We start from the raw sequence: 16995 nt of genomic DNA, 5'->3' as shown, positions 1-16995 counted from the left end.
CTGAAAGTAAGAAAATACTCTTAGGTCAGATTTAGGAAAAATGAAATCCAGTTAGAGAGGTTTTGGTGCAACTGGCAATTTAATTTTATACCACATTGCAACGCCTTCAAAAAACCATAGATACATTCTATTATCGCAAGAAAAAGCTAATTGTATTAAAGATTGTTTACTCTTCATAGAAATATTCATCTGTGGCTCAAGACTAATTCAGATCAGTATAAATTTGTTCACAGTCACACATTAAATTTAGTCGCGTGGTAAAACTTGCTTTATTACTCGTGTACAACAAAAGGCCGTAAACAGGTTGGTTCAACAGTCATGGAAGCTGGTGAATCTTCACATCGTGCAAATCATTACCTAGGAATGTAAGAATATTGCTGCAGAAGTCTAGTTTCCTAAACTAGAAACACTCAGAGTCCATGAGCAATTACATTTGCCTGGCATGCCTCCTGAAGTCTGGTAATGGTCGCCATGGACAGTCTACCAGGTACTGTGAAGATTTTCTGAAAATAAAAAGGGTTTATTTATTAAGCACGGATATTGATGAAGAAAAACACCGTAAAATGTATACTTATTTTTTGTTCTATTTTACAGCTGTATTGCTATTTCTTTATTTTATATCGGGGTGACTTTCTAGTTTCCTCTGATGTGACTAGTCATGCAGATGTCATCTTGAAGTATACCAGAAGGTGTCACTAGTGAGCTATTGCTTTACTTAACTGCCTTTATTAAAAGGCAGAAAACTAATAATTCAGACAGGCAGTCCTGAATTGTCAAAATTAAGTTATATAATTCAAAAAGGAACTATATAAAACTCACAGGACAAAAACAATATTTTTTACATGTATTTATACAATACTTCCGACTGGGACCGAAGAGTCCTGTGAGGTTCTAACGGCATATGTTAACATACGCCACTAGCCCGTCTGGACTGAAAAATTGGACTGGACTGTAGAAATTGTTCAAATTCAAATTACACGTCTGAAGCCAAAGCTGGAACACTTTGTTGCCAGTTTCACAGATACAGGGGGCTGGAAATATGACTCATTGCAGAGCAGAATGATCCATTCCTGGTTCGGCTGTGAATTTAATAAGACACATCTGAGCTTGCTACCTATACCCTGTGGCTAATCAAGCTTGTATTAAAACCTAGAATGGGTGAAACTGCTTTGCAATAGAAGTCTTATTTCCATTCCATGAAGATATGGAAAATAAAAAATGAAGTGTAACCTTTTTCTTTCTAGGAAAACAATAAAGTAACACGTTTGAATGTTCTTAAAGCATTGGTTGACCAATTTAAATTGAGAGTGACCAATTATTATTTTTATTTATTTTTCCCCACCAATTTGGAATGTCCAATTATGTTTTTTTTCTCCTCACCGCAGCGAGTCCTCACACAGCACAGGACATTCTGAGGGTGTGTGAACGTCCTTCGATCTCACAAGCCTAAAGCCAGAAATGCTTTTACAGCGAGCAATCCAGAGCACTGGTGGGCTGCCTACCAATCCCAGAGAAGAGAGATCAGCCCTGCTTTTTATCCACTCCGAATGTGCTCAGTGTCTGGCCAGTAGGGTTCGCTGTTGCATGATGAAAAGGAATTCCTGCCGGTTACCCATCCCACACTCCGGGAGCATCAGAGCCAATGTGACGCCCCCTTCGGAGTCCCCAGCAAAGTTCAGCCTCTTTGCACTTCCCGGATGCGAACTGGTGCCATCCAAGCTGTGTGACTCATCCTGCACTCCCAGCGACAGCGCTTTAACTGGATGAGCCACTCGGGGACCTAAAAGGCATAACTTTTAAAAGGGTTCATTTTGTTATATTCAAAACAATGACTGCACTCATTCAATCCTGGCATGCACTAAAATGGTGGTGCAGGAAATGAATTACAGAACGCTAAGAGGGACTAGATTAATGCGAGTTAAATAATCTCCCCAAAAAAAAGTATGTGGTAATTGCAGAAGTTAACTGCAATTAATTGACAGCCCTGATATATATATAAATGGCAAATGAAATACACAGTAATATTAAGGTGGACCTTCGATGGACAAGGAAAGAAATAGAATTTTTAGATACCATAGTAAAACTTGAAGGTTCAATTGAGACTGACCTCTTCTGTAAACCTACTGACATGCACCAGTATTTACACATGTCCTCTGCACATCCGATACACACTAAAAGAGCAATCCCAAAGGGTCTAGGAATAAGAATACGAAGAATATGCTCTAAAGAAAGTGACTATGTAAAACAAAGAAATGTATTAAAAACAAATCTTAAAAAAAGAGGATACAAAGAAAGAATTATAGAGATGGAGTTAAGAAAAGTGGATAAACTAAAAAGAGATGATCTACTAGATTATAGAAATAGACATAAAAAGGTCAAAAGAGTCCCATTAGTAATGACTTACTCTAAACTTTTGACCAATATTTCTAAGATAGTTTGGAAACACTTGCGGATTCTACATAATTCAGAAAAATTAAAACAAGTATTTCTTAAGGCCCCAGTTGTAGCATTCAAAAGAGAAGCTAATTTAGGTGATATTTTAGTTCACAGTAAACATAAAAGAATAATTGACAAAATAGGTTCTACGAACATGTGCACTAGTAGGTGTAAAGTGTGTAAATACATAGACAAAAGTAAAAATATAATTAAACATAAGAACACCACATATCCACTAAAAACTAATACCTACTGTAAAAATAGCAATGTTGTTTATGGAATAGCCTGTGAAAAATGTGTTGAAATCAAATAAGTTGGAGAGACTGGAACTACTTTTTATCTCTATTTCTATAATCTAGTAGATCATCTCTTTTTAGTTTATCCACTTTTCTTAACTCCATCTCTATAATTCTTTCTTTGTATCCTCTTTTTTTAAGATTTGTTTTTAATACATTTCTTTGTTTTACATAGTCACTTTCTTTTGATCATATTCTTCGTATTCTTATTCCTAGACCCTTTGGGATTGCCCTTTTAGTGTGTATCGGATGTGCAGAGGACCTGTGTAAATACTGGTGCATGTCAGTAGGTTTACAGAAGAGGTCAGTCTCAATTGAACCTTCTTCAAGTTTTACTATGGTATCTAAAAATTCTATTTCTTTCCTTGTCCATCGAAGGTCCACCTTAATATTACTGTGTATTTCATTTGCCATTTATATATATATATATATATATATATATATATATATATATATATATATATATATATATATATATATATATATATATATATATATATCAGGGCTGTCAATTAATTGCAGTTAACTTCTGCAATTACCACATACTTTTTTTTTTGGGAGATTATTTAACTCACGTTAATCTAGTCACAGTGTCGGAGTGATTTTGGCCCATTCTTCTTGGCAGATTTGCTCCAGGTTGTTCAGGTTGGTTGGATGACGCTTGTGGACCGCAATTTTCAAATAGTGCCACAGATTCTCAATGGCATTGAGATCAGGACTTTGACTGGGCCACTGTAGGACATTCACCTTTTTGTTCTTGAGCCACTCCAATGTTGCTTTGGCCTTGTGCTTGGGATCATTGTCCTGCTGAAAGGTGAATTTCCTACCAAGCTTCAGTTTTTTAGCGGACTGAAGCAGGTTCTCTTGCAGTATTTCCCTGTATTTTGCTCCATCCATTCTTCCTTCAATTTTAACAAGATGCCCAGTCCCTGCTGATGAGAAGCATCCCCACAGCACATGATGCTGCCACCACCATACTTCACTGTAGGGATGGTGTGTCTTGAGGCATGGGCAGTGTTAGGTTTGCGCCACACATAGTGCTTTGAGTTTTGGCCACAAAACCTTTTCCCACATCACAGCTGGGTCACTCTCATGCTTTCTGGCAAACTCCAGATGTGCTTTCAGATGGTACTTTTTGAGTAACGGCTTCTTTCTTGCCATCCTCCCATACAGGCCAGTGTTATGCAGAGCTCTTGATATGGTTGACTGGTGCACCATTACTCCACTCCCAGCCACTGAACTCTGTGGCTCCTTCAAAGTGATTGTTGGCCTCTGTGGCTTTTCTCACAAGTCTCCTCCTTGTTTGAGCGCTGTGTTTTGAGGGACGGCCTTTTCTTGGCAGTGCCTGGGTGGTGTGATGCAGCTTCCACTTCCTGGTTATTGATCTAACTGTGCTCACTGGGATATCCAAACACTTGGATATTATTTTGTACCCTTTCCCTAATCTATGCATTTGTATTACTTTATCTCTAACTTCTGTAGAATGCTCTTTGGTCTTCATTTTCCTTCAGATTCACAGCCTGACCAATGATCCTTCAACAGTGGGGTTTTTATCCAGAAAATGTGACAGCAACTTTAATGGTTCACAGGTGGAGGCCAATGGTAAGATAATTGTGTCCTCGTTAGGGCAATTTCTTTCATCGGTGTAAACTGGGAGCTTCCACAGCACAGGGGTTGAATGCAAGCAAGATATTTCAGTTTTTTATTTTTCTTAAAAATATTTCCCAACATAAAACCAATGTCACCTTACAATAATTGATTTTGAGTTTCAGTGTTTTAAAATAAAATATCAAACAGAACGAAATTTCAAAGTACCATTTGTAATTCAGTAATATGAGAGAATTGGTCATGTGTCTGAATACTTTTGCAAGGCACTGTATATATATACACACACACAAAAAAAAAAATTAAAAAGAATTTAAGTAACTGTGAGACGAGATATTTTTAAAAGACAAGACATGATATGTGTGCAGTTTAGTGAACTGTTCTGAAGTTACACAGTGGGAGACTGACTAATTACAGTAAACCTACCAGGTAATATTCTCCCCAGCAGAGCATCTAACAACCAGAAAGACTTCTCTTCATCTTTTTTGATGTGGATCAGATATCACACGATAAAATTCATGCCCTGAAATGTGAAAGAAAAGCCTTAAATTAGTACGAGCCTGAAGGAAGATGGCCCTCTCAGAGCTCTGACGAAGAACAAAGGGCTCCTGGAACTGCATTCTGAGACCCATCCCATTAAATGCTACATATACAACCTATTGGCTTCCAAAACGCAATCTCCAGAGAGATCAAGATTAAAAATAAAATTGGGCCGTGGGGTTCACATGAAGATATTTCAGTTCTCAGCTGATCATAAGCAAGTGCTACAGAAATACTGTACAATACTGTACTACATCTTTTTTTCACAAAGCCCTTACAATGTTTACAGGTGGATTGCATATTTTCTTGAAGTTTATTACAGAAGACAGCATTTATTTTCTATATCCATTTTTTGGTCAGTTTTATCCCCATATTCTACCCAATTTCAAATGCCCTACTAATCTCCTTAACATAAGAACACAAGACAGCATCACTGTGCCAAGGGCAGAATGGTGGAGGCACACCATTCTGAAGACCCAGGAATACTAACTTGCAGGCTACAGCCTACATATAGTTGTGTTGATCTACAGTACTTTATTGCTGAAACACAAGGGAGAGTCTATCAACCTACAGGCAGTGGATCTGAATACCGTCATATTAAAATCTTCTTTTAACTTTTTGGTGCATTTTTCATATTCTTACAGACAGAAATACACGTGAGACTCACACACACTGCCTGATTTTCACATACAGCAAGGCCCTTATATTAACTAGAGCAGGTGTGAAAATAAGACTCCTATTGCACTGTAGTTTCACCCATTCCAGGTTTTACTACACGGTTGATTAGACACAGTGTCTTATTAAGCCCACAATAAAACCAAGAATGAATCCATCTGCTATGCAATTGGAGTATTTTTCCATTCCTGTAGAGAGTGGTGGTATTAAGACCCAATGGTTATAGGCCAGAATTGTATTCAAAGACAGTCCTGCAGTGTTGGTTATAAATCAAAATAAAAGGCAGCGCCATCCTGGTTTCTCAGAGAAGAGAAAGTCTCATGCAAAAAAACATGGATTTTTTTTGTTTTTTTTACAATTAATAACTGTTTAAAAAATCCAGGTCTGTATCATTTCTCAAGCAAAATTGAATTAAGAGTTGGTGTTTCAAATGACAATTCATAGCCCATGTTAAATACGACTGCACAAACAGAAACACACACACAGATTTTAAAAAAGCAACCTTATTTTCTGTAACTCTAAAGCAGTTTTATTGCAAAACTAGAAAATGGGAATAATCAGGGGGGACGGTCATATCAGATTAAAAGTTAAATGGAAAAGTGAAAAAGATCTGTCTGACCACAGGTTGAAATAATGTGGCAGATTAATTATTAATATCTACTGGACACCACCTGTAATGGAAGATTAATGAGCATACATCAGAATATCAGCCATAAAGACATTATGAAGGAAATATCTCAAAGCGCTACGTCTTTATCATCAACAGGAAGTCACAATATGGACTCCATCTTGGGTGTTGTAGCAACAGTGGAAACTTGAAGTTGTGAGTTTAAATAGTTTATGAGATAGTAGCAGTAGGTGTGGCATAGGCAACAGACTTGCAAACTCATACATGCAGCCCTCCTGGGGTGTATAAAGTTCATTCCCAGAATGACAGATGCTCAGCATCAAGCTGCAGCGGGGAAGTGTTGATGACAATAAAGGCAGCAGCTGCTATTGTAGCTGCTTAACACAGAGCTGTATTCAAATCAGCCATGTGCTTTTCCTAATGCTCTGTACTACCACAGAAGCACTTGTGCATATACTTTCCCTTAAGTGTCCTCATTTTTGTACCACCTTACTTGTTTATAACTAGCAGTGTGTATTTTGTACTGCTTACAAATGAATATGACTTACTGTTCAATCCCCGATTATTAGGTAATGTTTTGTTTTTTGCTAGATAAAAAGTGTAAATGTTACTATTCAGTTTACTGCAGGCAATTTAGACTTTTACAAAATAGTCTCAATAAGGTGTGCTATATTACACTGACATGCAAGCTGTACGAAGTGAACGACCAATATAGAAAAAAAAACACTTTAAGGACCTTTGCTATTCTCAAGACAGTTTGTTCCACAAACAGGAAACAATTTAGTCTGAACAAATACTTCTGAGCAGTCCAGCGCCGTCAAGGGATTTCAATAATCAGCACTATTTGAGGGTAAATTTCTCAGTTAAACAGCAAATCATTAAGTAACCTAACAAAACGATTCCTATCCAAACCGATGGGTTTCTCACCTTGCAAGTTTAGTGGACCATGTAACTGTGTAAACACAATGTAATGACTTTGAAGATAACTGCACCCGAGAAGAAACCCCTGGTAATCTTGTTGGTATTTGCATGCTTTACTACACGTCTTCCATGCTTTACTACACGTCTTCCATGCTTTACTACACGTCTTCCATGGTCTAATGCAAGAAGCTTTTATAAGAGTGCTGCTTACACTAACTGGGGAAATTCTCCAGGGCATTTACTCAAAGTACCTCCCCGGGGGTACAGTGTACAGAGAAAGACACCTCTGATACGTAAACAAGAAGCAAAATGTAGTGGTTGTAAAATGGAAGTACAAATGGCCTTTTTGTTGTTTGCGGATAACATTTTATAGGAAACACTTACTACACAGCCTGGGTTTTCAATATGGCCTTTTAAGGGATCTTTAAAAAATACTTCAAAAGCAGAGTTTACAACCACATGAGGCCAAGTTCAGAGTAAGTTCGCAGCCTGGTGCAGCGGAAGCACGAGGCTGCCCTGTGGATTTACAGGAGAGCTGAACTCCTTGGGACTCTTGGGGTGCTCTCTGTTCATGGCTATGGTTATCTCCACGGGCACAGCACAGTGATGGATCTGTCCAGTGCATTTCACATGAATTATTAACAAGCAGAGATGGTCTTGTATTTCCAACCTGACTTCCTTCAGCAGTTTGTAATACTACTTCAGCACAGCTGGTCATATCAACTGATTGTTAATGGAAACAGTAGAATACATTTTACAATTTAAAAAGTAATAGTTTGGTTTGTTAAAGAACACAAAACAACATTTCCTTGGAAAAACACAACAACATTATCTTTTTGGAATGGAAATCCCATTCATTTGCATTGCAAAAGAGTTCATGTGAAGCACAGTTCCTGGTACTTAATAATAATAATTATTATTATTATTATTATTATTATTATTATTATTATTAAATAAGTGTAAAAGCTAGGGTCTTAAAACCAATGTTCCTACATGTACCCTTGATATACCATACATAAGTACAAGAAACAACGTTTTTTTTTAAAATGTGCTATATTAAAAACGACTAGACCCCATCTTCAATAAATAGGTTACTTCAGTAAAATAATAAAATACCTGTGTAAATTTCAGTAGTGTGTACAAACAGCTGGTGTTTAATGGCATCAGTTTTGAACACAACAATATTAGGACTAAACAGATACCATGAATGGCTGTATGATCAGCAAACAAAGAATGATTTGTCTCTGAAGGGCCCAGTTTCCCCAGCATCTCCATGACCTAGTTTCAAATTCCATAGATAAGATTCTGCTACAATTACACCAACACCCTAGTATTAAATAAAATCCTCATTAAACTTACTGCGCACAGGCACAAATACTGTGACTTGTTAATGTAATGGTTAGGTGAAAGCAATCAAGCAAAAAGGAAGGACATCAGGAAACCGTTGAAATAGCGATGCTATTGAGGACTTTTATTGAACAAAAATCAAACAAAAGATTGAACAAATAATAACAATATACAGGCAACCCACTAGAGTTCCTTCCAAAGCACCTGCCTCTACAAGACTGAACAGTTCAAATAAAATAAACTACTTTTTATTAAATGATAATTATGTAGTACTTGGTAATGCTGCTTCACACTTACCTGGCAATATCCCACATTTGTATTATGATGCCCATACGCTAGCAGCACATTGAACAGGGTGTGCTGCAAACAGGGTTCAGCATTTTTCCGAAAGTGTACATTGTCAGGAAATGTTCTGTGCATGTCTGAAAAAAAATAAAGCAACATAAACAAATGACAAAGCATTACAAGATTAGCCAAGCTTGTTCAAAATAAAGGACTGCCACGGTATATGCGCACAATTAAAAAGGTTTGGATTGTTTGATTCAGTTAGTTAAGAAAATGATACAAACAAAACAGTAATAAAGACCATTATCAAAATAAAAAGTGGGATCCGACAACATTATATGCGAGCCACCGAGGACAGCCAACAGACGCCGCCCTCGAACAAACAACGCTCTCAAAAAGTTTTTTTTTTTTTTAAGATTTTTTTAACCCCCCTAATTCTTCAGAAACAAACAATGTAGTTTTTTCTTGATTTTCTTAAGCTAAATGTGTAATGTTCCTCTGCCAAAAATCTCTGAACATTACAAAACCAAGCCAATGCACATCTAGTTGTTCACAAGGCATGCTATGCATATCTAAATAATTGATATTGTCAGCAGACACAAAATCTGACAGACATTTGTACACTTTTTTTCCCCGACTATGTGGAATGAGACAGTTCCAAAATTATTAAGAAATCCACTATATGTAGATAGAATCTCTCTAAAAATAGCCCTGGCCTTGTTCATTTATAGTTTTGAAATATTAATAACTATGTACTGAACTTTGCAGTGGAACAAAAGATCAGTAAGATTGGGTAAACTGGGGCATGCAGTCAAACACATTCTGATCAGATTATTTCCAGGAGGTCTGAGCAGAGCTTTGCAGCTGCAAGTCCCGTTCTTGGTTTCTATCTAAATGAAAAAGCACCTGGTTGCTGGTTTATTATGTTTTCATTCAGGCCATGCTGATGCTTCCAATGCAACATGCAATTTATTAAACGTTGCTGCAATGAAGCCTCTTGGCATCAAATCGCTTCCTCTGCTGTAGCATCGGATTGTATCCAATGATCTAGCTCTAATCAGACCATGTGACAGGACATCACAGGAAGTGATTTGGTACCAGGAAACAGCAGTAAAGCCTTGGTTATAGCTTTTAAGAATATAAAAACATAAGGAAGTTTATAAACAAGAGGAGGCCATTCGGCCCATCTTGCTCGTTTGGTTTTTAGTAGTGTATTGATCCCAGAATCTCATCAAGTAGCTTCTTGAAGGATCCCAGGGTGTCAGCTTCAACAACATTACTGAGGAGATGGTTCCGGACTCCCACAATTCTCTGTGTAAAAAAGTGCCTTCTATTTTCTGTTCTGAATGCCCCTTTATCTAATCTCCATTTGTGATCCTTGGTCCTTGTTTCTTTTTTTCAGGTCGAAAAAGTCCCTTGGGTCTACATTGTCAATATCTTTTAGAATTTTGAATGCTTGAATCAGATCGCTGCATAGTCTTCTTTGTTCAAGACTGAATAGATTCAATTATTTTAGCCTGTCTGCATATGATATGCCTTTTAAACTCAGAATAATTCTGATCGCTCTTCTTTGCACTCTTTCTAGAGCAGCAATATCCTTTTTGTAGCAAGGTGACCAGAACGGAACACAATATTCTAGATGAGGTCTTACTAATGCATTGTAAAGTTTTAACATTACTTCCCTTGATTTAAATTCAACACTTTTCACTATATATCCGAGCATTTTGTTGGCCTTTTTTATAGCTTCTCCACATTGTCTAGATGAAGACATTGATAGTCAATATAAACTCCTAGGTCTTTTTCATAGATTCCTTTTTCAATTTCAGTACCTCCCATATGGTATTTATAATGCACATTTGTATTGCTTGCGTGCAGTACCTTACACTTTTCTCTATTAAATGTCATTTTCCATGTGTCTGCCCAGTTCTGAATGCTGTCTAGATAATTTTGAATGACCTTTACGTCATCTGCAAATTTAACAAGTTTGCTGACTATACCAGAATCTAAGTCATTAATGTAGATTAGGAATAGCAGAGGGCCTAATACTGATCCCTGTGGTACACCACTGGTTACCTCGCTCCATTTTGAGGTTTCTCCTCTAATTAGTACTTTCTGTTTTCTACATGTTAACCACTCTCTAATCCATGTGTATGCATTTCCTTGAATCCCTATTGCGTTCAGTTTTAAAATTAATCTTTTATGCAGAACTTTGTCAAAAGCTTTCTGTAAATTTAAATAAACCATGTCATATGCTTTGCAATTATCCATTGTCAATGTTACATCCTCAAAAAAATCAAGCAGGTTAGTTGGTCACGATCTCCCTTTCCTAAAACCATGCTGAATGGAAGTTGAAATCCCCCATTAGTGTGGCTTCTCCTTTGCTACACACATTTCTAATTTAATTGTATAACAGATTATTTTGCTCGGCATCTACAGCATGCCCCTATTATAATGCCCATTGAATTTTTGTCCATTATTCTGACCCATATTGATTCTGCGTTGTGTTTTTTTTTTTCACTGCTAAATAGTGGTGTCCAAATGAAAATAATAAAAACAGGTGTGGTAGGAAAAAAAGGTAAATAGAAAGCAACATCAATCCATTCCCTTTGTGATTAGTCGGAAGGCTTTACCTGTCTTGATTGTGTCCTCGAGTCTTGGGTCCCGTTCTCCCTCCAGCAGCTTGCGATAGTACCCCGGGTTCTGCTCCAGCTGAGCCTGTGCCCCGCTCGCTGCCATCCAGATGAGAGAGCGGTGCACGTTTGGAATGCCTTTCCTTACATACCTCTTCACTGCACAAGAGAGCACACAGTCACTAACCCAACTGCAACGTGCTTTCAATACAGCCAAATCAGCTCAACGATGGGTCAAAAGAACTACACGTAGTCTTTATAGACAGGTTATTTAACATGGGGTTTACACTGGGGTTGGACAAATAAATCTCCCTATTGCAAGTCAGTTTTATTCAATGTTCAAGTAAAACAGACTTCACCCAGGGCTGTAACAAATCTGAACCTGAAAGGGCTGCTGGGATGTTTTAAGAAAGGTTCCACAATCGTGCATTTCCAAATCTTACAACCGCACTTGCTCATTAAAATACAAAAACCTGACTGGACACACAACTGGTAGTGTTTTCTCATAATGTTCATAAGACACTCTGGTTCATTTAGCAACTGGAATTGAAAAACTGAAAGTCAGTGTTTTGGAGACGACGAGCTCTGGACGTGATGCTTTACAGTTCCTCATAGGCGTTACACATCTGAACAGAAACCGTTTCTACCAAGTCATCTCACTAATTAACACTTACTGCAATACCTCGAACACATACATTGCGTATTAGGCAGTTTTCAATACATTGTGTAAGTTACCATTTTATCACACAAAGTCTCTTATAACAAAGTTGTTCACTATATTGAATATACTGGAAAAGATGTATTTTAAGTGTTCCATTTATTTATAAAAACACATGTTGTTAGTTCCATTTAATAAACTCATTCAAGCTGGAACTTGAAACAGTTGTAAAGCTAGGTTCAACATACCGGTATTTATATTTTACAATTTGTTTATTTTATTTTTCTAATTTTCATATTTGTTTTAAAGGTTTAACCCGGCTTGCCCAAATACACCTTCCAGTTTACAAATAAATTGGTAAATAAGAACAACCATATCTTGTGTATTTTAGCACTATCATTGTATTTATTCTGTCTCTATTTTCATGCATATCAGCTTTTGAAATCCTGTTTAAAAGGAGAAACAATTTTATTACTATAACCAACTTTACTAGAATACATAGCTTGAATGTATCACATGTAATATCAGAATTATGCTGTATTGCTTAATTGACACCAATGTATATCGTAAATAATATATGCAAATAAATGCACACTCAGCAGACTTGTAGAAAAGCCTGTTATACAAAGTGCTTCCTACTACCCTAGATTTGAATGAAATTGCAATCGCTAATATTTCAGTGTCAGCTGGAAATAGGCTGCCTTGACCTACCTTTCTTAGTATAAAATTACTCTCTGCAAGCTTTTCTCTTTATAATAAACATGCTCTGCTACAGTTCCAGCATCTTGACGAATGACACCTGTGAATCTAGACCCCCGGTGGACTTGAAGTCATTGAGCCGTCACTTATACAGGACACTCACAAGCACTACGCTTTCTAGAAGCAAGAGCCTTGCAGTATTTCAACTTGGCTTGTGGAAATTGAATACAATATCTGTACAAACACATTCAACACCCCTAACCCTAACCCTAACAATAGTGTGAGTAATAATGTGGAAGCAATACAACTGCTCAGGGTTCTGTGGACAATTCCCAGGAAGTCCTACATTTCTATTGGAGACTCCGTCCTACATTCCTACATTTCTATTGGAGACTCCGGACTCCTGTTCGCAGGATTTAAAGCTACATTACAGTTATATAGGGAGGATTTTAAACAAAATTGCAAATTGTGGCAAATTTTTAAAAAAATGCCTAGACACAAAAACCCCAAAAGAATGTGCCCGTGACCATAAGGATTTTGTTCAGGAAGACAGCAAAGGAAAGAAGGTACAACTTAAGTGTGCAAGTACTGTCGAGTTACTATACATATTGTGACAGAACAAAACGCCCAAGCATTTTGGAAAGTAATCAAAAATAATAATTTCATACAGGATATAAAAAGTGGCTGGTTTACATCACTCAAACAACCAGGTGCCTATATGATTGTGCTTATGAAAAGGTTATGAGATGGCAATGAAATCAAAGCCATTGTGAGATCAAAATAATTCTACTGCCATATGTTTTGTTATAAATTGTATAAGGGTGTGTGTTAATAAGCACTGCCATTTTTTACATATGACACCTAGAAGCTGTTATTGTTATTATTACATAATCTGTTATTGTATTGAAAGCTCTACATTAATATACTACTATGTTTGTATATTGGGGGTTTCCATAGATTGCTGTAGTGGCTACACTTCCTTGGCTCAGCCATTGAAGACCACTTCTGTTTCAATAAAAGAACACATCAACAAAATACCAATCGTTCTAATTGTAGAGATCTGTCTACAGATATTAATGGTATGTTTGTGGTTTAATGTGGGGTTTTATAATTTAAAATATGTGCTTGTTTTTTAACATAAAAATAAACAGTTAACTGAAAGTTACATTTGTTTTGATTTGCTCTAGAACGTACTATATGTATATTTATCCCTCTCATCAGAACACCATTGTATTGTAATACAGGAATGTACTATATGTACCCCTCGCATTAGCACACACTTGCATTTAAAACAGACACAATTTAGCAACATCTTTGACAGCATTTAAAAATATTACTGACCTTCAATTTCTGACAGTCGCTCACTTTAGATTTTATGGTTACTCTTAATTTGTAGGAGGTCGGTCGAGGCCCTGTTCAGAAATAGTGGGCGCCCCTAATAAGTTATGCTCCATAGAATTCTATAGAGATTTCCTCAACCTCCATAGAACTCTATAGCATTATATAAAGATTTTGTCTTTTTTAGAGCTCTCACAATTTTATATAGAATTCTATTGAGATTTTGCTAACCTCCATATAACTCTAGATATTTAACAATTCTCTATAGAATTCTATAGCTATTTTGCAAATCTCTATAGAATTCTATTGAATTCCAGATATTTTTTTGCAACCCCGAATAAGCTTTATTGCACTACAAAGCCTTTTATATTTTTTTATCACTTTATTGTTTCCCTTTAAAAGTTTGGACCACTTGATCGACCTTCTAGTGAGGATGGCAAGATAGACTGACATAAATTCTTCATGAGAGTCAAAGTCTTCTGATCTTTCAAACCCATAAGGATCAATCCTGTTAAAACAAAGTGCAATTCTGTAAACAGGGTCTGAAAAGTAAGGACACCTCAGCTCTAGTCCCAAATAAAAGGAACCATCCTGAGCCAAAAAAAAAAAATGAAATTCTTGAAAAACTGAAATTCTATTAAAACTCCATCAAAAAAGCACACCCATGACTGATGCAAGATTATTTACTAAGCAGCTTTCTGAGGTCTCACTTCCATTTAAAAGGTTTTACGATTACTTTTTCTTAAAGCAGTAATTAATTTTGTGGATTTAGTAAAATAGTTACAGTCATGCAGAGTGTTAGGCCAGATTTTTGAAGGTCTTTAAAACAAAAATTCAATTTGCAGCATTTTCTTGAAACGGTTCATGTCACATATACAGTAACAAACAAAGTCCTTAAACATGTGTTCATTGTCTCATAAGTTTAATAGTTTTATTTGACTTAAAAATGAAGCAAATTGCATTCTAGTGATCTGTCCCATTGGCTCGGAATCATAAATGTTTTTTATTACTTAGTATCGGCAACATCATATCTGTCATTATCACATGAACAGTTCTGTTTACACACAGGGTATAATGCACTGGGAAATTCCTTGAGCATGCATCAGCTATGCAAGTGCTGCGGTTCCTCAATGATGAGGCAAAATATCTATGCTAGTTTCGGATATATTTAACATGTTATAATTATAATGAAGCAATATACCCAAATTGGTAAACAAATATATAGTCAAATATGTATAGAGAAATATGGCATCTCATTTTTGGCATTAAAAAGGTGTGAATCAAAATTATTACGCAGGAAGCTGTGGTAAGGTTGGGTATATATGTATTTTATGATAGATAGACAATATACAATATAGATATACTCTCCTTGCAAAGGAGCCGGCTCTTTTGTACAGCGGTACCAGCGGTATGCTTTACTGCGAGAGGTCCCGCGTTTTATTGTGTCTAGTACAGTACTTATTTAAACAAAAAGCACAGGGTTACTGTGACCGAAGAAACAATATTTCATCTCAGATATAACATGGATCATTAGCTATAACAAGTGTAACCTTGTTTAATAGCAGAACTACAAAAAATGGGTTTCTTCGGAACGCTGTTTTCAACACACCTTATATCATAAATCACCTGTACAACCTTGTAAATGTGTAAGGTGTGTGTGTGTTAACTGACCACGTAGAAGTAGAGTAGTAATAATACCACAAGCAGTCAAATTAGTACAACTTACATTTAAAAAAAAAAAAAACAGATCTGAAAGTCGGAGTGACTGCATCACACTGCTACGTCACCTGACCAGAGGTGCAGCAGGTAAGAAAAAGAGTATATAAAAATAAATACATATTTTAAACTGGTTACCGCACAATAACATGTCATAACCATATTATATACCTATATTTTACAGTTTCAAATCAGGAAGACCAATAATACAATAATGTAATAGAAGCAGGTTTACCTGTCTATCCGCTCCTTTGCAGTGCTTCTGTCAAACTCGCTTTGCTTGTTCTCGGTTTGCTGTGTCCTGTTCTGTATATCCATTAAAAATAAACTGCCTGACTTCAAAGAAAGGAACAAAAACCCTCAGATTTCGACCAAAGAAACAAAAACATGTTTTAACTTTATATTTCGCAGGTTGGTTAACCGTGGCAGGTGTCGCCACCTTTAAGGTTGAAGTTAAATCAGACACCGAGACAATGTAACACAAGCACATCCCAACGAGGCCATGGCACGGTGGAAACTCCAAAGTTCAAGCACTTACTGGACAGCAGAGCCCGCTTTTGGTATTATTATAATTATTATTGTTATCCACGGTTCGTTCCGACTGTTTTCAAAATCAAATGCTCATGACAACTTTGTAGCATTAAAACAGTGCACTCCGATGCCTCTTCTCTCCCAACCTTGTAATGTTATTTTCCAGTCTTCCCGTGTAATATGACGCTGTTTATTTTTTTAACCTGCCTATATTTTTCACCTTTGCAAATGTGCAACAGGCAATCGTTGAACAGAGTTGTAGACAGTTGTTTGGGAATTGCCCCTTTCTCTACCTATCCTCTTCCTCGCCTTCACTTGTTTCACACATACATAGGCAGCTACTCGCACTGAGCCAATCCAGTCGGAGGATTGTGGACACCGCCAGCTGTCGATCAGGAAAACGGGATGGAGTTTAGTGGCCCAACCACAGTTGCCGGTAAATCCCAGCTGCCACTCACAGCACATCGATTTACCTACAACTACTACTGGTATCAGCCGTGGGCGGGTTTTAATTTGAAGTTAAAGTTTACCTTTGCACAATTTCAATTAACTCAGGATTGGCGCAGTGTAGTTTTAGTGCTGACTGTTCTACTGTTAAAACGCGGGAGTACATCAGCGCGATGTCAACGATGAAATCTATGAGGGGCCGTTTCGGACAAAAGTCTGTCAAAAACGGCGAGTGAAGGGTCA

General features: G+C 37.0%; 1 pseudogene; it reads right to left on the bottom strand.

Moving 5' to 3' along the window:
- Window positions 1–201: 201 nt before the first annotated feature.
- LOC117406218 (growth hormone-regulated TBC protein 1-like) lies at window positions 202–16770 on the bottom strand (annotated as a pseudogene).
- Window positions 16771–16995: the final 225 nt, after the last annotated feature.

Source organism: Acipenser ruthenus, chromosome 9 (assembly GCF_902713425.1).
Source record: "Acipenser ruthenus chromosome 9, fAciRut3.2 maternal haplotype, whole genome shotgun sequence".
In the NCBI taxonomy this organism is placed as follows: Eukaryota; Metazoa; Chordata; class Actinopteri; order Acipenseriformes; family Acipenseridae; genus Acipenser; species Acipenser ruthenus.
This window is presented reverse-complemented; position numbering and strand designations above follow the sequence as displayed.